This window comes from Oryctolagus cuniculus, chromosome 5 (genome assembly GCF_964237555.1).
Source record: "Oryctolagus cuniculus chromosome 5, mOryCun1.1, whole genome shotgun sequence".
Taxonomy (NCBI): Eukaryota; Metazoa; Chordata; class Mammalia; order Lagomorpha; family Leporidae; genus Oryctolagus; species Oryctolagus cuniculus.
In genome coordinates this window covers 112,324,725-112,345,991 of record NC_091436.1, presented here as the reverse complement: position 1 = coordinate 112,345,991, position 21,267 = coordinate 112,324,725, and the positions used below count along the sequence as shown (strand labels likewise).

At 43.1% G+C, this 21,267-nt stretch overlaps 1 long non-coding RNA gene across 1 annotated transcript; it reads right to left on the bottom strand.

The window, feature by feature from the left end:
* Positions 1–773: 773 nt before the first annotated feature.
* LOC138849797 (uncharacterized) lies at positions 774–20,236 on the bottom strand. The gene is made up of 2 exons (XR_011389002.1): positions 19,876–20,236; positions 774–3,751 (listed from the first exon to the last, which is right to left on the bottom strand). It is a non-coding gene; the product is annotated as an uncharacterized lncRNA (long non-coding RNA).
* Positions 20,237–21,267: the final 1,031 nt, after the last annotated feature.

The following is a 21,267-nucleotide window of genomic DNA, read 5'->3' as shown; positions in this document are numbered from 1 at the left end:
CTATGTCATAGCACTGACCCCCATCCTTGGTATTTTGATTGGAATTGAATTGAATCTATAAATTTGCTTTATATAGTATGGAAATTTTGGTGATATTATTTCTTTCAATCTGTGAACATGGAAGATTTCTCCATTTTTTTTCTGTCTTGTATTTCTTTCCTTAATGTTTTGTAATTTTCATTGTAGAGATCTTTCACATGTTTGGTTAAATTTATCCCCAACTATTTAAAATTTTTAATAGCTATTGTGAATGGGACTGATCTTTGTATATACAAATGCTAATGATTTTTGACTTTTTTAAAGATTTATTTATTTATTTGAAAGCCAGAGTTACAGAGAGGCAGAGGCAGAGAGTAAGAGAGAGTAAGAGAGAGAGAGAGAGAGAGAGAGAGAGAGAGAGAAAGGTCTTCCATCCACTGGTTCACTCCCTAAATGGTCACAATGGCTGGGGAGAGAGAGAGAGAGAGAGAGAGAGAGAGAGAGAGAGAGAGAGAGAGAAAGGTCTTCCATCCACTGGTTCACTCCCTAAATGGTCACAATGGCTGGAGCTGGGCTGATCTGAAGCCAGGAGCCAGAAGCTTCTTCCAGGCCTCACACTTGGATGCAGGGGCCCAAGCACTTGGGCCATCTTCTACTGCTTTCCCAAGCACATTAGCAGGGAGCTGGATCAGAAGTGGAGAAGCTGGGACTCGAACCAGGGCCCATATGGGATGCCAGTGCTGCAGAAAGTGGCTTTACCCACTATATCACAGTGCTGGCCCCTTGACTGTTAATTTTATATCCTGCCTTTTTTTTTTTTTTTTGTCAAACTCTTATGAGTTCCAGTGATCTCTTAGTGGAGTCTTTTGGTTCCTCTATATATAGGATCATGTCATCTGCAAATAGGGATAATTTGACTTCTTCCTTTCCAGTTTGTATCCCTTTGATTTCTTTTCCTTGCCTAATGGCTCTGGCTAAAACTTCCAGGACTATATTGAATAGCAATGGTGAGAGTGGGCGTCGTCCTTATCTGGTAATAGATCTTAGTGAGAATGCTTCCAACTTTTCCCTATTCAATAGGGTGCTGGCCATGGGTTTGTCGTAAATTGCCTTGATTGTGTTGAGGAATTTCTTTCTATAACCATTTTGCTAAGAGGTTTCTATCATGAAAGGAAGCTCTACTTTATCAAATGTTTTCTATGCATCTATTGAGATAATCATATGGATTTTATTCTTCAATTTATTAATATTATATGTCACATTTATTGACTTGCATATGTTGAACCATCCCTGCATCTCTGGGATAAATCCCACTTGGTTTGGGTGAATGATCCCTTTGATGTGTTAATGGATTCTATTAACTAGTATTTTGTTGAAGACTTTTGCATCTATGTTCATCAGGAATATTGGTTTATAGTTCTCTTGTATCTTTTTCTGGTTTTGAAATTACAGTGATGCTGGCCATGTAGATGGAGTTTGGGAGGATTCCCTCCCTTTTAATTGTTTTGAATAGTTTAAGAATAATTAGGATTTGTTCTTCTTTAAGAGTTTGGTAGGGCTCAGCAATGAAGCCATCTAGTCCTGGGCTTTTCTTTGTTGGGAGGATTTGTATCATTATTTTGGTTTTAATTTCATTGATTTCTGCTCTGATTCTTATTATTTCTTGCCCTCTGCTAATTTGGGGTTTGATTTGTTTTTGTTTTTCTAAGTCCTCCAGATGCATCATTTATTTGAGATATTTCTTTTTTTTTAATGTCAGCACATTGCTATAAACTTTCCTATTAATACTACTCTTGTTGTATCCCACAGGTTTTAATATGTGTGTTTTCATTTTCATTTTCTTCAAGAAAGTTTTTTATTTCCTTTTTAGTTTCCTCAAGGATCCACTGGTCATTCAGTAGCATGTTGTTTAATTTCTATGTATTTGCAAGTGCTCTATTGTTCATCTGGCTGTTGGTTTCTAACTTTATTCCTTTGTGGTCTGAGAAGATACATAGAATGATTCCAATCTTTTTAAGTTTACTGTGACTTGATTTGTGGCCTAATATATGGTCTATCCTAGAAAATGTTACATTTGCTGAGGAGAAGAATGTGTGTTCTGTAGCTGTCAGGTGAAATGCCTCGTAAACATGTTAGGTCCATTTGCTCAATATTATGATTCAATTCTGATGTATTTGTTAACTTTCTGTATTGGTGATCTGTCTATTGATGACAGTGTGGTGTTAAATTACCCCAATTATTATTGTGTTGGTTTTTATCTATCCTTTTAGGTATAATTATATTTGTTGTACATATGTGGGTAGTATTCTTTTGGGTACATATGTATTTATGATTGCTGTATCTCCTTGCTGAATCAGTCTTTTATCAACATATAATGTCCATCTTTGTCTCTTTTGACAGTTTTTAACTTAAAGTCTATTTTATCTGCTATGAGTGGAGATACTCTTGTTCATTTTTGGTTTCTGCTTGCCTGGTATATTTTTCCCCCCTTTCATTTTCAGTTTGTGTGCATCTTTACTGTGTGTGTGTGTGTGTGTGTGTGTGTGTGTGTGAAGTTACAAAAAGAGAGAGGGAGGGACAGAGAGATCTTCCATCCACTGGCTCACTCCACCAGATGGCCACAGCTGCCAGCACTTGGCCAGGCTAGAGCCAGGAGCCAGGAGCCTCATCCAGGTCTCCCACGTTGGTGGTAGTGGCCTAAACATTTGGGTCATCTGCGCTGCTTTTCCCAGGCCATTAACAGGGAGCTGGATTGGAAGTGGAGCAGCCGCAAGATGAACTGGCGCCCATGAGGAATACATGTTGCAAGCAGCAGATTTACCCGCTGCAGCCCTGTATCTTTACTTGTGAAGTGAGTTTCTTGGTGATAGATACAGTTGGGTCTTATTTTTTTTGTCCATTCTGCCAACCTATATATTTTGACTGGAGAACTTAATCCATTGACATTCAAGGTTAGTGTTGGTAGATAAGAGATAACCCCCAACATTTTGTTGATTTCTTAATGATTTTATCTGCTCTCTTAGTGAATTTGTTAGTGTCGTGTGTTTTTCTGATTTTTTTTTTTAAACATAGGACTGCAGCCAGAGCTCAAAATTCAATAAATCTATAGCAGGCTAAGTTTTAGGTTGATAATTGTGTATGGCCCGCAAATGATGTTATAAACATCCAAATGGCCCTTGATAGAAAAAAATGTTCCCCACTGTTGCTGCAAAAAAAAGTGTATAAGCTCTCAGACCAAGTTGTCTTTTGAAGTTTTCACTTTGTTTTCCTGAAGCATCCCAAATGCATACAAAATAAGCCTGTCCTGATAGTCTGTTGTTTGTCAATTTAATTTGAGGGCCACTGTCATCAAATCTACACAGGTAGAAGAAATGTTTTTTTTTCCCTCTGTTACAGGCATTCTTGGTGCAACTGAGATCACATTTTATTTGACTACTCATGCACCCAAGAGCATGGCAGAGATTCTCACGTTCGCTTCAGTGAGATAAAGGATGCCTACAGGAAACCTGATCTTTTAAATCACAGAGTTGGGCTATAGTGAAAATGGCAGTAGAATTAGTCTGAAGGGCTTTGAAGACATTGTACCTGCTGTGACTAGAAGTGAGTTACACAAATTATTTTAGGGAAAACATTTTGAAAAGCTTTTAAACCATCAAATGTTTAAATCTGGTACTTTCCATGATTCAAAAAAAATGTCTGTTGTCCTTGGTAGGTTCTTTCATGCTGCTTGTCTCTAAGGAGCTGAATGTTTTCTGAGGATCACAAATTGTAGCTGAATGAAAAGAAAAAAATAAAAGAAAATACTCATAAGTAATAAATCCTTGAGAATTTTCCCACTTAGACTGTAAGTCTGCCTGCACAGGAGAGAGCAAATGTGGATTTCAGGAAACCACAGAATAGGGCTAGACAGTAATAGTCTCTTGGTCTACAGAATCAAACTAACTATGCTGGAAAACAAAATTTTCCAATATTTTCTAATACTTTCCAGGTCTGAAAAACTGTTTAACCTTGAACCTTAGTATCCTCATCTACAATGAGCTATCCACAATACAGGGCAATTTATGCATTCAAAAATATACTTGCAGTGCTGGTGTTGTGGTGTGGTGGGTAAAGCCACCACCTACAATGCCAGCTGTGCTGGTTCAGGACTCTGCTACTCCATTTCTTCTTCTTCCTGTTTAAGATTTATTTATTTGTTTGAAAGACAGAGATAGAGAGAGAAAGAGAGAGTCTTCCATCTGCTGGCTCACTCCCCAAATGGCAAGAACGGCTAGGGCTGGGCAAGGACCAAGCCAGGAGTGTCCATGGGTGCAGGGCCCAAGCACTTGGGCCATCCTCCACTGCCTTCCCTGGAGCACCACAGGGAGCTGGACTGGAGGTAGTGTAGCCAGGACTCGAACTTGTGCCTATATGGAATGCAGGCAGAGGCTTACCCTTCTATGCCACAATGCTGACCCTGCTGCTCCATTTCTAATTCAGCTACCTGCCAATGGTGTGGGGAAAACAGTCAAAGATGGTCCAAGTGCTTGGGTCCTTGCCACCCATGTGGGAGACTTGGAAGAAGCTCCTGGCTGCCAGCTTTGGCCTGGCTCAGCCCTGGCCATTGAGACCATCTGGAAGGTGAACCAGCAGATGGTAGGTCTCGGTCTCTCTCTCTCTTTCTGCCTCTCTTTCTCCCTGTCTGTAATTCTGACTTTCAAATAAATGCATACTCTTAAACAAAAATTCTTACTGTGGCAAGTACTATGTTGTGCATTGACAATTCAATCAAGGAGAAAAGGGACATGGATTGTGTCCTTGTGGAGGCTATAGTCTGGTAAGGACATAAATATACACACACATACACCCATATAAATAAATAATTACATACTCTTAGACATTATATGAAAGGAAAAAACCTGGTGTGCTAGGAGTATATAAACAAGGGCACTAGGAGCAGTCATTTAGCATAGTCATTAAGCTGCTGCTCAGGGCGCTCACCTCACATACCAGAGTGCCTGGGACTGAGTCCTGGTTCTACTCCTGTTTCCAGTTTCCTGCTAATGCAGTCCCTGGAAGACAGAAAGTGATGGCTCAAAAACCTGAGTTCCTACCACACACATGGGACGCCTGGGTTAAATTCTTGGCTTCTGGTCTTTAAAAAAAAAAACAAAACAAAACAAAACAAAAAAACTGCCAGGGCTGATGCTGTGGCATAGTGGATTAGGCCTCTGCCTGCGGTGCGGTCATCCCATATGGGCACTGGTTCAAGTCCCGGCCGCTCCACTTCCCATCCATCTCTCTGTGAATGGCCTGGGAAAGCAATAGAAGATGGTCCAAGTGCTTGGGCCCCAGCACCCCAGTGGGAGACCCAGAAGAAAAAGCTCCTGGCTCCTGGCTTCGTATTGGCCCAGCTCTGTCCATTGCAGCCATTTGGGGAGTGAACCAGAGGATGGAAGATCTCTCTCTCTCTCTCTCTCTCTCTCTCCTCCCCACCTCTGCCACAACTCTGCCTTTCAAATAAATAAATATTTAAAAAATAAAAAAAGAATTGTTCGTAACTTAAGAACGGTGATGGGAGCTACTGCTGTGGTACAGTAGGTTAAGCATCTACCTGTGGCGCCGACATCCCATATGGGTGCCAGCTTGAGTCCTGGCTGCTCTCCTTCCCTAATAGCTCCCTGCTGATGGCCTGGGAAAGCAGTGGAAGATGGCCCATGTGCTTGGGACCCCGCACCCACATGGGAAACCCGGAAGAAGCTCCTGGCTCCTGGCTTCAGGTTGGCCCAGCTCCGACTGTTGCAGCCATTTGGGGAGTGAATCAGTGGATGAAAGACCTCTCTCTCTGTTTTTCCCTCCCTGTAAGGCTGCCTCTCAAATAAATAAATAAATATTTTTAAAAAATAAATAAAAAAATAAAAAAAAACTTCCAGTGATATGTTTTGTTGCCATTTCTTGTTGCTTTGAAGTTTTTCTTCATCTTTACTGATCTGAGGTATCTAAATATAGTTTGTTTTTATTTTACTGCAGTGTTTGGTGTGCTACTTCAATCACATCTTTCTTCAATCCTGTAAAATTCTCAGCCTTTATCACTTCAACTATTATCTGTAACCTATTCGTTCTATTTTTTTCCAGAACTCCTATTAAGAAGGTTGATCCCTCATATATTTCTCATATTTTTATCTTTCTGACATTATTATGCGTAATGGCTCATCTTCCAGTTTCTGTCAGTATTGCATTTCCAATTTTCTCTATTATCTAGACTAGGACACATCTTTAGTACTTTGGGACCATTAAGACTTTGAGTGTTAGGTCTGAAACTGCTTGGGCTTATTAAGGCTCCTGGTAATTCTCGTTTCTTTAATTTAAGCTATTTTTGTGTGTTTTTCTTGTTATAGTTTACCTTACTGTACATATTTATTTAGATTTATCAGATCTGTGTATGAATAGGGAGGATTGATATCAGCTTAGTTTTGTTATAACAAATCTTGCTTTGATTTCTATATCAAATTAATACTGATGTGATCCATCACTTGTCAGAGTAGTAAGATATCCAACATAGGGGCTGGCACAGTGGCACAGAGGGTTAAAACCCCAGTCTACAGTACTGGCATCCCATATGGGCACTGATTCGAGTCCTGGCTACTCCACTTGCAATCCAGCTCCCTGCTGATGTGCCTGCGAAAGCAGTGGAAGATGGCCCAAATCCTTGCACTCGTGGGAGACCCGGAAGAAACTCCTGGTTTCAGATCGGCTCAGCTCTGGCTGTTGCAGCCATCCTACATAAGTTTTTTTTTTTTTTTTTTAAAGATTCATTTATTTTATTTGAAAGTCAGAGTTACAAACAGAGAAGGAGAGAAAGAGAAATCTTTCATCCACTGCTTCACTCCCCAAATGGCCACAATGGCCGGAGCTGTGCTGATCCGAAGCCAGGAGCCAGGAGCTCTCACATGGGCGTAGGGGCCCAATAACTTGGGCCATATTCCATTACTTTTCCCAATGCATTGGCAGGGAGCTAGATCAGAAGTGGAGCAGCTGGGACCTAAACCAGCACCCACATGGGATGCCCATGTTGCAGGCAGTGGTTTAACCCACTCACTGCAATGCCAGCCCTCCAACACAATTCTTTATTTTTTTTAAATTTATTTTTTAAGGAATACAAATTTCATAAGTACAACCTTAGGAATATAGATATTCTTCCTATCATATCAGCCCTCCCACCCACACCAACATAATTCTTTAAATTAGAGATTTCCTTCCCTTTTCCACAATGGCAGAAGAGTTGTTATGGGCTTGTACAGTTGAGAAATGTGGAGAAAGGCTCTAATACTCAGTTGTATTATAACTGAGATGTGAATTGCCCAAATTTATGGGTTGTATTTGAATAAATTCACATCCTTTATGCCAAGTTTAGTCATAATTATTTTTTCCCTCAGTGTAAAGGCAATAATAATAAATGGTTACGAGGTTAGTGTTCATGTTTTCAGCACTTATAAGCTGATGCTACATGAAAGGCTGTACTACAAGGGTATTGCAAAAAGTTCACAAAGCAGTGAAATTAAAGGATATATTAGTTTTGGTTCAAAAAACTGAATTTTTTCATAATACTCATTTTCTGTCAATTTTTTGAGGATTTTTCATATATATTCAAGTAAAACAGTACACAGATACAGAGTTTTTACAACCTGTTACCATCATCAATCTTGAAGTCGATACAATCATTTCCTATCTAAGGATCCGCATCTTGGTGAGAATGGTTGGGATGTTGGAAAATGTACAGGAGCATTTTTAGGTCATCGTCATACTAGGGTGCATTTTTGTCGTTTAGTGCCTAGAAAGCAGGGATGTGCAAGAAAGTTTGGCAGGAAGGCCATTAGACCTGACTTTCAGAAGCACTGTTGGTTTTAGTCATCTCTGGGGAGCTCTGACTTAATCTTGCTTGAGAGACTGTACATAACACTTGTTTTGGTTCTTTGGGAAAGGTATCATGAGCTCAGACCTTTCCAGAAACACTGTCAGACTTCCCTTCATGTGGTGGGGAAGGGGACAGGATTCCTTTATTATTTCTTGCTAAATATTTGTTGGCTCAAATACTCTGGGGGCCAGTGCTGTGTGGCCATGGTTTAAGCCAACAATTGCTCATATCAGAGCTCCATTTTGAGATCTGGCTATTCCACTTATCCAGCTCCCTGCTAATGCCCCTAGGAAGGTCCAGTGCTTGGCCCCTGCACCCATATGGGAGACCCGAGTGGAGTTCCTGGCTCCTGGCCTTGGCCTCACTCAGCCCTGGCTGTTGTGGCCATCTGGGGAGTGAACCAGTGGATGGAAGATATCTCTGTCGCCCTATCTTTTTGTCTCACTCTCTCTGTTACTCTGCCTTTCAAATTAATAAATAAATCTTAAAAAGAAGTGATTAAAGCATTCCCAGGGCATGAAGAAATCAGTTAATCAGAGATCGCTCCGTGAAACATAACATAAAGTAACATAATGTAACAAACATGGTGCTTTGTAAAAGTGGCCTGGGAAACATCATATGGCTGGAATTAGAGTAAAACTGTGCACTGTGGGAATTTGCTGTCTAGTTTGAATTTTTTTTAAAGATTTATTTTATTATTTATATGAAAGTCAGAGTTACATAGAGAGAGAAGGAGAGGGAGGGAGAGAGAGAAGTCTTCCATCAACTGGCTCACTCCCGAACTGGCCTCAACAGCTGGAGCTTTGCCAATCTGAAGCCAGCAGCCAGCAGCCAGAGGGTCTTCCATGTGGGTGCAGGAGCCTAAGGACTTGGGCCATCTTCCACTGCTTTCCCAGGCCACAGCAGAGAGCTGGATTGGAAGTGGAGCAGCGGAAACTTGAACTGGCACCCATATGGGATGCCGGCACCGCAGGTGCTGTGCCACAGTGCCGGTCTCTAGATTTAATTATGGCAAGTATCAACTCCTGCAATGTTGTTTCACCCTGTACCTGGTTATGGGAGGACCAATGAATTATCCTTTCAAATTTTAGAAGCATTTCTTTCTAAAATTGTGGGTCTCAGGTCAAGAATCAGAACACTCTTTCTCTGGTTAGTGCAAGAGAAAAACCAGGAAAAACAAACTTTGTACTTATTTTTCTAGTTTCCTAGCAAACCAACTTACTTTTTCTGTATATGTCATATCCCACAGACTTGTTGGAGTTCTGTCATAACCTAGTTTGCATTTGTTATGTTTTTAATTGATGTCTCTGACAAGAACTTGTGGTATATTCTGGTCTTACTACAATTTTGTCTCAGAGAAGCTTTTTTGAGATGCAAATGGGCTAATTTTATGTTGCTTTTTTCCATAATGAAGGGTTAGAATGGTAGGTTCATTTGCACATCCAACATTAAAGTATTATGAAGGATACATATATAAATATTGTTTCTGAATATATTTTTTCTTTGGGTTTTCTCTAGACTATGTACTATTTAAGAAATTTAACTTTTTTTTTTTTAAGATTTACTTATTTATTTGCTTGAAAGCCAGAGTTACAGAGGGTGAGGGAGAAAGAGACAGACATAGACCATCCACTGGTCCACTCCCCAAATGGCCACAATGGCTCGAGCTGGGCCAGGCTGAAGCCACCCTCATGTGAGTGTAGGGGTCCAAGGACTTGAGTAAGCCTCTGCTGCTTTCCCAGGCACATTAACAGGGAGCTGGATTGGAAGTGGAGCAACAGGGACACAAACTGATGCCCATACAGGATGCTGGTGCTGCAGATTTAGGCCTAACTCACTGAGCCACAGTGCTGGCCCTGAGCTGGTTTTATATATAAAAATATAACATGTACTTGGTAGAGGTTCAAGCTCTATAAAAATTGGTGTAGGGGCCAGCACTGTTACACAGTAGGTTAAGCTACCATTTGCAGTGCCAGCATCCTGTGTTGTCTTGCTTATTCAAGTTCTGGGCACTCCTTTTCCAATCCAGCTTCCTGCTAATGGCCTGGAAAGGCCCACGCCCTTGGGCTCATGCGAGCTAATGTGAGAGACTAGGATGGAGTCCTCACTCCTGGCTTTAGCCTGGCCCAGACCCAGCTGTATCTGCTATTGAGGAGTGAACCAGCAAATGGAAGATCTCTCTCTCTCTCTTTCTCAATCTCATTGTCTCTCCCTCTCTCTGTAACTCTGTCTTTTGAATAAATAAAATAAATCTTTAAAAAATATTTATTTTACTTATTCAAAAGGCAGAGAAACAGAGAGAGGGAGAGACAGAGAAAGAGTGGTCTTCCATCTTATGGTTCACTCCCCAAATGGTTACAATGGCTGGAGCTGAGCTGATCTGAAGCCAGGAGCCAGGAGCTTCTTCTAGGTCTCCCACATGGGTGCAAGAGCCCAAGAACTTGGGCCATATTATGCTGCTTTCCCAGGCACCTTAGCAGGAGCTAGATCTGAAGTGGAGCAGCCGGGACTCAAACCGGCGACCATAGGGAATGCAGGCGCTGCAGGCCGAGGCTTTAACCCACTGTGCCACAGCTTCGGCCCCAATAAATCTTTTTTTAAATGGCAAAAATGCATGGTAAGTGTCAATCTTTCTACATGCACTTGCCTGCTTCGTGTGACATTCCTAAAAGTAACTAGCATTAACAATTTCTTTTTTTTTTTTTTTTTTTACAGAGTTAGACAGTGAGAGAGACAGAGACAGAGAGAAAGGTCTTCCTTCCATTGGTTCACCCCCCAAATGGCCGCTACACTGGCACGCTGTGCCAATCTGAAGCCAGGAGCCAGGTGCCTCCTCCCGGTCTCTCATGTGGGTGCAGGGCCCAAGCACTTGGGCCATCCTCCACTGCACTCCCGGGCCACAGCAGAGAGCTGGACTGGAAGAGGGGCAACTGGGACAGAATCTGGCGCCCCGACAAGGACTAGAACCCAGGGTGCTGGTGCCACAGGTGGAAGATTAGCCAACAATTTCTTACGTATTCTTTCAGAACACTTTTGTGTACAAAAAAAAAATCATGTACATGAATTATCTGCAGATCCCATTGTCATTCTACTGATACGGTATAACTAGGAAGTTAGTTAAAGTTCAGGTGAGCTGGAATTTTTGTACCCCTTGCAAATTAATGTTTGTCTCTTTAACAGTTAGCTTGATATACCCACCTTCCCAGGATGCATCTGTCTCATCCAAGACCAGGGCCCATGCTAAGACCTCACTCCCCGACTTGTATATCCCTTTAAGCTACTAGCCCTTGCATCATAAAAAGAGATGGAGAGCTGAGAAGTCTCTTTTCACAAACCAGGCTTGGAAGTACTGGTCTCATTTTCTCTCTTTCATGGGCAGCCCTCTGGCTCACTCATGATGGGTATTTCTCTGTGTGGGGCGGCCCACATTCGCACCTGAATGTGTGTTTATTACCTCACTGTTAAATAAATTCCATTCCCACTCGTGCACCTTACTAGTCTCCACTTAGAATTTTTATCTCTGTGTGAGACAAGAACCTGCATTGGAAATTAAGATGCTCATACCCACTCACAATGAGAACCTGAGGTGTAAGAGGCCTTGAGCCTAGCATTTGCCAATTCTGAAGAAACCACTGGAAGTCCTACTGGGAGAGTGATGAGTTTGCTGTACCGTGAGAGTGAGAACAGTGCGTTGTCAGAGGGCATAGCACTACACAGCAAGCAGTAAATAAAAGCATAAATGATTGGTGCTCAAAGCAGGTGTGTTCCCTGTTGTTCACCAAGGCCGTCAACTTAAGGGAACAAACCTCAGCTCTGGTCAATTTACATTTGTCTTTCCCACCTGATTCTACTTAAGATGTTTACCCTGAGGAGGAGGAGGAGGCATGCTGCAGCCTGCGGCATCACGCTGATCTGAAGCCAGGAGCCAGGTGCCTCCTCCCAGTCTCCCATGGGGTGCAGGGCCCAAGCACCTGGGCCATCCTCCACTGCACTCCCGGGCCACAGCAGAGAGCTGGCCTGGAAGAGGGGCAACTGGGACAGAATCCGGTGCACCGACCAGGACTAGAACCAGTGTGCTGGCGCTGCAGGCCAAGGATTAGTCTATTGAGCCACGGTGCCAGCCAGGAAAATAAGTTTTCTTTCTTGTACTCCCCAATGGTTCAGTCCCCAAATGGCAGCAAGGGTCAGGGCTGGGCCAGTCTGAAGCCAGGGGCCAGCAACTCCACCTGGGTTTCCTACTCAGGTGGCAGGGGCTCAAGCACTTGCGTCATCATCTGCTGCCTCCCACCACACATTAGCAGGCACAGCCAAGCCTTGAACCCGACTTCTATATGGGATGAAGGCATCACAAGTGGCAGCTTAATCTGTTGTGCCAAAATGCTCGCCCCAAAGTCATTTTTCTGTTACATTTTAGAACTAGCATATTTGTACAAACTGGACGTTAAAATATCTGTTATGGTCTATCACTTATTAAATATTAAAATCACTTAAGATTAATGATTATGAATTGAACAATCCTCATAAATGAAAATAGTAAATAAAAAATACTACTATTTATACTGAATGCCAACTTGGAAATAGAAGTTGTTATAGAAGATTTTTTTTTTATTTTTCTGAAATTCTTATATTGATTAGAATTTAACTTTTCAATGCTACTTAAGAAATAGGCTCACTTAAATATGTGTTAATTTTTAAAAAAATATTTACTTATTTGGAACACAGAGTTAAAGAGGGAGAAAGGGAGAGACACACAGAGAGGTCTTCCATCTACTGCATCACTCTCCAAATAGCCACAATGACCGAGCTGGGCTGATCTGAAGCCAGGAACCTGGAGCTTCTTCCAGATCTCCCACGTGGGTACAAGGACCCAAGCATTTGGGCTATCCTCTGCTGCATTCCCAGGCCCATTAGCAGGAAGCTGGATTGGAAGTGGAGCAACTGGACTAGAAGCTGCACCTATATGGGATGATGGCACTGCAGGCAGTGGCTTAACCCGCTACACCACAATGCTGGCCCCTAATTTTTTTTAAACTGGCTAAGAAAACTCAGGGATTGAATTTGGTTTTCCTTGGTTTTTGTGTTGTACTATGTGGAAGTCCTCTCTTGTCTTTATCATATACTATCTTTGTGCTACTGTTAGATGTGCACCTATTGCATTTCTTCTAATTAAAAATGTACTCAGTTTATTTTTAATTTCTAAAACACTTATGAGGCTATTTTTCTCTTCAACTAGATTGTAATGGAAAGAATATTAAATTAACTGATTAAAATATATTACAAATAAACATTTTAAATTAAATAATTATCGCTGAGAGAAAATAAAGAAGACAAATAAATGGAGAGAGATTTTATATCCATGGATTGGAACATTGAATATTATTTCGTTGTCCTTTCTCCAAATTGATCTTCAGATTCAATGCAACTCTAATCAAAATCTCAGGAGGACTTCTTATTGAAAATTTCATGCTTATATAAAAATTATGACAAGAATTTAGGATAACCAAAACAATTTCGAAGAATTGTTACTCTTTGATTTAAGAGTTTCAATAGAACTATAATAGACAAAACACATAGATCTTTGAGGCAGAATATAGTCCAGAAATAAACCTATACAAATATGGTCAATAGATATTTGACAAAGATTCCAAAACAATTCCATGGAAAAAGAGAAAATTGTGCTGAATAACTGTAGATCTATATATTTTTAAACAAGAAATTCAGGTCTTACCTTACACTATATTCAGAAGATAATCTGTGATGGATTATTAACCTGATTATAAAAGCTAAAAATGGTCGGCGCCACAGCTCACTTGGCTAATCCTCTGCCTGCAGCGCTGGCACCCTGGGTTCAAGTCCCGGTTGGGGCGCCAGATTCTGTCCCGGTTGCTCCTCTTCCAGGCCAGCTCTCTGCTGTGGCCCAGGAAGGCAGTGGAGGATGACCCAAGTGCTTGGGCCCTGCACCCCCATGGGAGACCAGGAGGAAGCACCTGGCTCCTGGCTTCGGATCGGCACAGCGTGCTGGCCGTAGCAGCCATTTGGGGGGTGAACCAATGGAAAGGAAGACCTTTCTCTCTGTCTCTGTCTCTCTCACTGTCTAACTCTGCCTGTCCAAAAAAAAAAAAAAAAAAAAAAAAAAAGCTAAAACTAAGGTTTCTAGGGGAAAAAATGGGAGAATATCTTCAAGACTTTGGGATAAGCAAATATTTCTTAGATAGAACCCAGAGATCACTAATTGCAAAACAAATATTCATAATTCAAAACGTCTCTTGTTTCTCTCTCTCTCTCTCTCCCAAGATTTATTTATTTATTTGAAAGGCAGAGTTACAGAGGGGGCAGAGACACAGGCAGAGAGAGAGAGGCCTTTCATCTACTGGTTCACTCCTCAAATGGCCACATGGGCCAGAGTTGGGCGGATCCCAGCCCAGGAGCCAGGAGTCAGGATCCAGGAGCTTCTTCTGGGTCTCCCATGTGGGTGCAGGGGCCCAAGCACTTGGGCCATCTTCCACTGCTTTCCCAGGCCATAGCAGAGAGCTGGATCGGAAGTGGAGCCAGGACTCAAATCAGCGGCCATATGGGATGCCTGTTCTACTGCTGGTGGCTTTACTCACTATGCCACAGTGCTGACCCTTCTTGTTCTCATTTTAAGAAAGATTTATTTATTTATTTATTTGAAAGGCAAAGTTAGAGAAAGAGAGAGAGACCTTCCATCCACTGGTTCACTCCCTAGATGGCCTCAAAATGGCTGGGACTGGGACACTCTGAAGCCAGGAGCCAGAAGCTTCATCTGGGTGTTCCATGCGTGTGTGTGTGGCAGGGGCCCAAGTTACTGAGCCATCCTCTGCTGCTTTCCCAGGCGCATTAGCAGGAAGCTTGATTGGAAGTGGAGTGGCCAGAACTGGAACCTGAGATGCTGGCATTGCAGGTGGTGGCTTAATCGGCTGCACCACAACTTCTAATCACTAAAGACATGGTTAAGAAAATGAATGGACAAACCACCCACTGGGAGAAAATACTTATAATAATAAACATGGCTAATGAAGAATTTATATCCATAGCATATATAAAAATATCTATAACTAATTTCAAAAAATTTTATTTGAAAGGCAGAACAACAGAGAAGGAGAGACAGAGAAAGAGAGAGAGGTCCTCCTTCAGCTGGTTCACTCTCCAGATGCCCACAAAAGCCAGGGCTGGGCTTTGTCCAGTTGAATGCAAAAGAAGGAACGTTTGGGGATCTCTGAGCCCCAGAATTAATAATAAACCTTCTGTGTTCTTTCTCTGGAATCCAGCAGTTATGCTATAAGGAAACTGAAGCAGACATGTGGAAAGGTCTGTGAGCTCAAAAATAGAGGTTTCCAGCAAGCAGCCTCAGCTGAGCTTCCACGTGACAGCCAGCAGCAACTTGGAGCCATCCTGGAAATGGATCCTCCAGCCTCGCTCAAGTCAGCCTCACTAGTGCCATGTGGAACAGAGCCCTGCCCATATCGCAAAATCACAAGCAAATAAATTCGTATTGGATTTTTTTTTTTTTAAAAAAAGATTCATTTTATTTGTTTGAAAGGCAGAGTTAGAGAGAGAGAGGGGTTGGGGGAGAGATTGATCTTCCATTGGCTGGTTCACTACCCAAATGGCTGCAATAGCTGGGGTTGTACGAGGCCAAAGCCAGGAGCCAGGAGCTTCCTCGAGGTCTCTCTTGTGGGTTCAGAGGCCCAAACACTTGGGCCATTGTCGCTCCCCCACTCACGGAGGAACCACACCGGACTGGACGCTGTTTTCTTTCCCCGGCCCTTCCCAGATTTGCTGCCGCTCCCCTGCTTTCGCGGAGGAGCAGCACCGGCGAGCTCTCTCAGGGGGCCCCGCATGTTGTCTCTCTCCCTCTTTTATAATCCTCTCCCACCAATCCTTGCTCTGCTGCCCACGTGTTGAGCACGCCGCTTTCTTCCAAACAGGGGTTGGGTCAGGAATCAGCTAATTAACGAAGCAGCTGTGTAAGATTTGTTTACTCCCTCAGAGCGCCATATGGTGGGAGATCAGATACATAGAGTTAGTCTTAATAGTCTCAGTGGTCTAGTCTAGTCTCGGTAGTCTCAGTACTTATTTCGCCATGTTACGGGAGACAGGCCCTGCTCCCCACAGGCCATCCTCTGCTACTTTCCCAGGCACATTAGCAGGGAACTGGATTGGAAGTGGAACAGCTGGGACCCGAACCTGCACCCACATGGGATGGTTGCAGGCAGTAGCCCAACCCAATACACCACAACCCTGGCCCCCATAAATTATTATTGTTTTAATTACTAAATTTTAGGACTGTGTGTTATATAGAAAATAAGAATTAATGGGACTGGTGCTGTGGCATAGCGGGTAAAGCCTCCGCCTAAAGTGCTGGCATCCCATATGGGTGCCAGTTTGAGTCCTGGCTGCTTCATTTCCAATCCAGCTCCATGCTAACAGCCTGGGAAAGCAATAGAAGTCCAGAGTTCTTGGGCCCCTGTACTTGCATGGGAGACCCAGAAGAAGCTCCCACCTCCTGGCTTCGGATCAGTGCAGCTCTGACCATTGCAGTCATCTGGGGAGTGAATCAGTGGGTGGAAGACCTCTCTCTCTCTTCTCTCAGCTTCTCTGTTACTCTGCCTTTCAAATAAATAAATAAATCTTAAAAATTATTAAAAAGAATTAAGATAAGGGTTGGCATTGAAGCATAGTGAGTTAAGGCCACCATCTGCAATGCCAGCATCCCATATGAGCAGATTCAAGCCCCAGCTGCTCTACTTCCAGTCCAGCTCCCTGTAATGCTCCTGGGAAAGCAGCAGAGGATGGTCCAAATACCCATGTAGGAGACCCAAATGCTGCTCCTGGCTTTGGCTTGGCCTGGACCTGGCTGTCATGGTCATTTGGGGAGTGAACTAGCGGGTAGAGGATCTCTCTCTCTCTCTCTCTCTCTGTCTCTTTCTTTCTCTGTGACTCTTTCAAATAAATAGATAAATAAATCTTTAAAACTATTCCTTTCCTGAGGAAGGAGTGCTGGACTGTAGAGAGTAAGGAGAGAAAATTCTGGTGACATGCTACATACAGCTCCTTTAGGACTGGGGTTGGGGATGCAGAAATGTTATAGATTAATGTGGGATGCATTGTTATCTTTGTCATATTATTTTACTATTCAGCAACATCATAGGATGACTTCATTTACTCAATTCTGTGTGCATCCGTGTGTATATGTGTGTGTGGGTGGATGTGTGTGTGTATGTGTCAGTAAACTTTCTGAAATTTAACTTTTAGGTTGTTTATCCTAACAGAAATTATCTGTAGTGATCCAGAATTGGAATTTGAAACGAGTTGCATTGGAAATTATCTGGGTCCTTGGGTGGTCCTTTGATCCCTAAGAAGCAGGGATAAACGTTTATCCTTTCTGTAGTGCTTTTGTAAGATTCAGAGAATCAATGGCCTATTTGAGGTAGGGAGGTTGCTATCTCAGACAGTTTTACTAATTTGCCAACTGGTTGTTTCTCAAAGATTGTTCCTTGGCACTTGCTGCCCCTGTCCCCACTTTCCCATGCTCACCCTGATAGCAAGCCCCTTGCTGTACTTAGGAGTTCAGTGGACCCATTCCCTTCCTGCTTCTTTCCAGAAGAGCGGAGTGGGCGGTACTGATGCTGCTCGGGGTGTTGAGCTGGTCTCCTTCTTTCCACTCAGAGTGGGTGTGGGGTCCGTTATGGATATCATTGACTTATTTCCTAAGCAGGCTTTCCATTTTCATTTTTTTTTTCTTTTTGGACAGGTAGAGTTAGACAGTGAGAGAGAGAAATAGAGAGAAAGGTCTTCCTTTTCTGTTGGTCACCCCCCACAATGGCCGCTAAGGTCGATCCGAAGCCAGGAGCCAGGTGCTTCTCCTGGTCTCCCATGTGGGTGCAGGGCCCAAGCACTTGGGCTATCCTCCACTGCCTTCCCAGGCCAAAGCAAAGAGCTGGACTGGAAGAGAAGCAACTGAGAAAGAATCTGGCACCCCAATCGGGACTAGAACCAGGGGTGCTGGCGGAGGATTAGCCAAGTGAGCCGTGGCGCCGGCCTCCCTTTTCATTTATTGGATGGTCGGCTGCTAAATTTTTTCTCTAATTGGATCCTGTGTGCACTTTGTCTTGCAGAAATTGCTCTGACTTCTATTTTTCCACCCATGAAACCGATTTTTTCCTATTTTCATATTACGCAAGTCATTTCAATGGCATTTGAAAAACTGAAAATCACCTATTGAAATGGGAAATTTCAGAATTATCTGCCTTAAATGGATATCTGATTATGAACAGATCTTAATGGCTTCCACAAAATCCAGATGAATCATCTTAGCATTTAAGGCTCCCCGAAGTTTTACTCCAGCCCACATTCCCAGTATGTGCTGTCATATATCTGATATTTTGACCACAACTAGCTACATAGCATTTTTATTTATTTGACAGGTAGAGTTATAGACAGTGAGAGAGAGAGAGACAGAGAGAAAGGTCTTCCTTCCATTGGTTCACTCCCCAAATGGCCACCGCGGCCAGCCCTGGGCCAATCCAAAGCAAGGAGCCAGGTGCCTCTTCCTGGTCTCCCATGCAGGTGCAGAGGCCCAAGCACCTCCAGGGCCACAGCAGAGAGCTGGACTGTAAGAGGAGTAGTCGGGACTAGAACCTGGTGCTCATATGGGATGCCGGCGCCACAGGTGGATTAACCTAGTGAGCCACGGTGCCGGCCCCTACATAGCACTTTTAATCCAGAAACTTCTTCACTGACTTCTGGAAAGTCTGGTTGTTTATCATATAGCCATGGAGTGCTTTCCAAGGCCAGACAGTATAACAAGTAACACTGTTAAAAGAAAAAGAAAAAGAGAAAAAAGGCAAAACAACAAAAAAGTCACTTTGTTTTTTTAAGCAACAGTGCTTGAAACCCTGGAGGGAAACATTTTATTTTGTCTACAAAATCAAATGATAAAACTGTGACAAAATATTATGCAGAGCTCATCTTTTGACATATGGATTGATGTATATGCAAGGAAGTAAGTTAAAGGGTCCTCCTGAACCACATTGTGAGGCCCTGGGAGGTAAGGGCAAACACATTGTCAGCTAACAGTAAATTTAAAGTCAGAGCAATAACACTGCAGGAGTCTGTAGATTTTTTTTTTTTTTTTTGACAGGCAGAGTGGACAGTGAGAGAGAGAGACAGACAGAGAGAAAGGTCTTCCTTTGCCATTGGTTCACCCCCACAATGGCCGCTGCAGTGGGTGCGCTGCGGCCAGCGCATCGCGCTGATCTGAAGCCAGGAGCCAGTTGCTTCTCCTGGTCTCCCATGCGGGTGCAGGGCCCAAGGACTTGGACCATCCTCCACTGCACTCCTGGGCCATAGCAGAGAGCTGGCCTGGAAGAGGGGCAACCGGGACAGAATCTGGCGCCCCAACCGGGACTAGAACCCTGTGTGCCGGCGCCACAGGCAGAGGATTAGCTTATTGAGCCATGGCGCCGGCCTGTAGATTTTTAATTAAGAGTAATTCCATAAATAATAACTAGAAATAGACAGCATTACAAAAGATGTGGTAGATTCCTCCTCCGTTAGAAATTTCAGTTATGTACCAATTATATATGCCAGGGAAAATTAAGTGTTTTAAAAATAAGGGGTCTTCAGGCCGGTGCCGCGACTCACTTGGCTAGTCCTCTGCCTGCGGCGCCGGCACCCCGGGTTCTAATCCCAGTTGGGGTGCCGGATTCTGTCCCGCTTGCTTCTCTTCCAGTCCAGCTCTCTGCTGTGGCCCGGGAGTGCAGTGGAGGATGGTCCAGGTCCTTGGGCCCTGCACCTGCATGGGAGACCAGGAGGAAGCACCTGGCTCCTGGCGCTGCTGACCTTAGTGGCCATTTGGGGGTGAACCAATGGAAGGAAGACCTTTCTCTCTGTCTCTCTCACTCTCTAAATCTGCCTGTCAAAAAAAAAAAAAAAAAAAAGTAAACTGGAATCAAGTTACCACCAGCAAGTTAACCTACCTCCCTTGCAGCCAATAGGGTAACATAGGCTGACAGGGAAAACTTTTGTCCTTCAAGGGCAAGATCCGGAGAAGCTCCAGGAGGTCCGCAGGAGGAACAGCAGATTGAACACAGGAAAATCAGCAGGAGAAAGTGTCCTCCTCCTAGGGAGCACATATATAGTCACTGCTTGATGTATAGTAAATGCTCCATAATTAATGACTTCTTCCTTCTCATATCTCTGAAAGCACCTAAAAGCTTCCCTCATATCAAAATATGTTAAAAGCCCTTAATAAAACATTACAAGTTTCTTGCCAATAAAATGCGATGTTATGTTGTGTTAACAAATATACATTTTTCAAAAAAAAATAAATAAGAGAAAGTGAGCTGTTTTGATTTTTTTCACCAACCAACAAATGTGGGAATTATTATAGTCAGGTTATTTTTTTTTCTTTTTTTTTAACTTCTATTTAGTGAATATAAATTTCCAAAGTACAGAATATGGATTACAATGGCTCCCCCCCCCATAACGTCCCTCCAACCCGCAACCCTCCCCTTATCCACTCCCTCTCCCCTTCCATTCACATCAAGATTCATTTTCTATTCTCTTTATATACAGAAGATCAGTTTAGCATACATTAAGTAAAGATTTCAACAGTTTGCTCCCACACAGAAACATAAAGTGAAAAATACTGTTTGAGTACTAGTTATAGCATTAAATCTCAATGTACAGCACACTAAGGACAAAGGTCCTACATGAGGAGTAAGTGCACAGTGACTCCTGTTGTTGACTTAACAAATTGACACTCTTGTTTATGGCATCAGTAATCACCCTAGGCTCTTGTCATGAGCTGCCAAGGCTATGGAAGCCCCCTGAGTTCACTGACTCTGATCATATTTAGACAAGGCCACGGTCAAAGTGGAAGCTCTCTCCTTCCTTCAGAGAAAGGTACTTCCTTCTTTGATGACCCATTCTTTCCACTGGGATCTCACTCGTGGAGATCTTTCATTTAGGTTCTCCCCCCCCCCCCCCAGAGTGTCTTGGCTTTCCATGCCTGAAATACTCTCATGGGCATTTCAGCCGGATCCACATGCCTTAAGGGCTGATTATGAGGCCAGAATGCTGTTAGGACATTTGCCATTCTATGGGTCTGCTGTGTATCTCACTTCCCATGTTGGATCGTTCTCTCCCTTTTTGATTCTATCAGCTAGTATTTGCAGACACTATTCTTGTTTATGTGATCCCTTTGGTTCTTAGTCCTATCATTATAATCAATTGTGAACAGAAATTGATCACTGGGACTAGTGAGATGGCATTGGTACATGCCACCTCGATGGGATTGAATTCGAATCCCCTGGTATGCTTCTAACTCTACCGTTTGAGGTAAGTCAGCTTGAGCATGTCCCGAATTG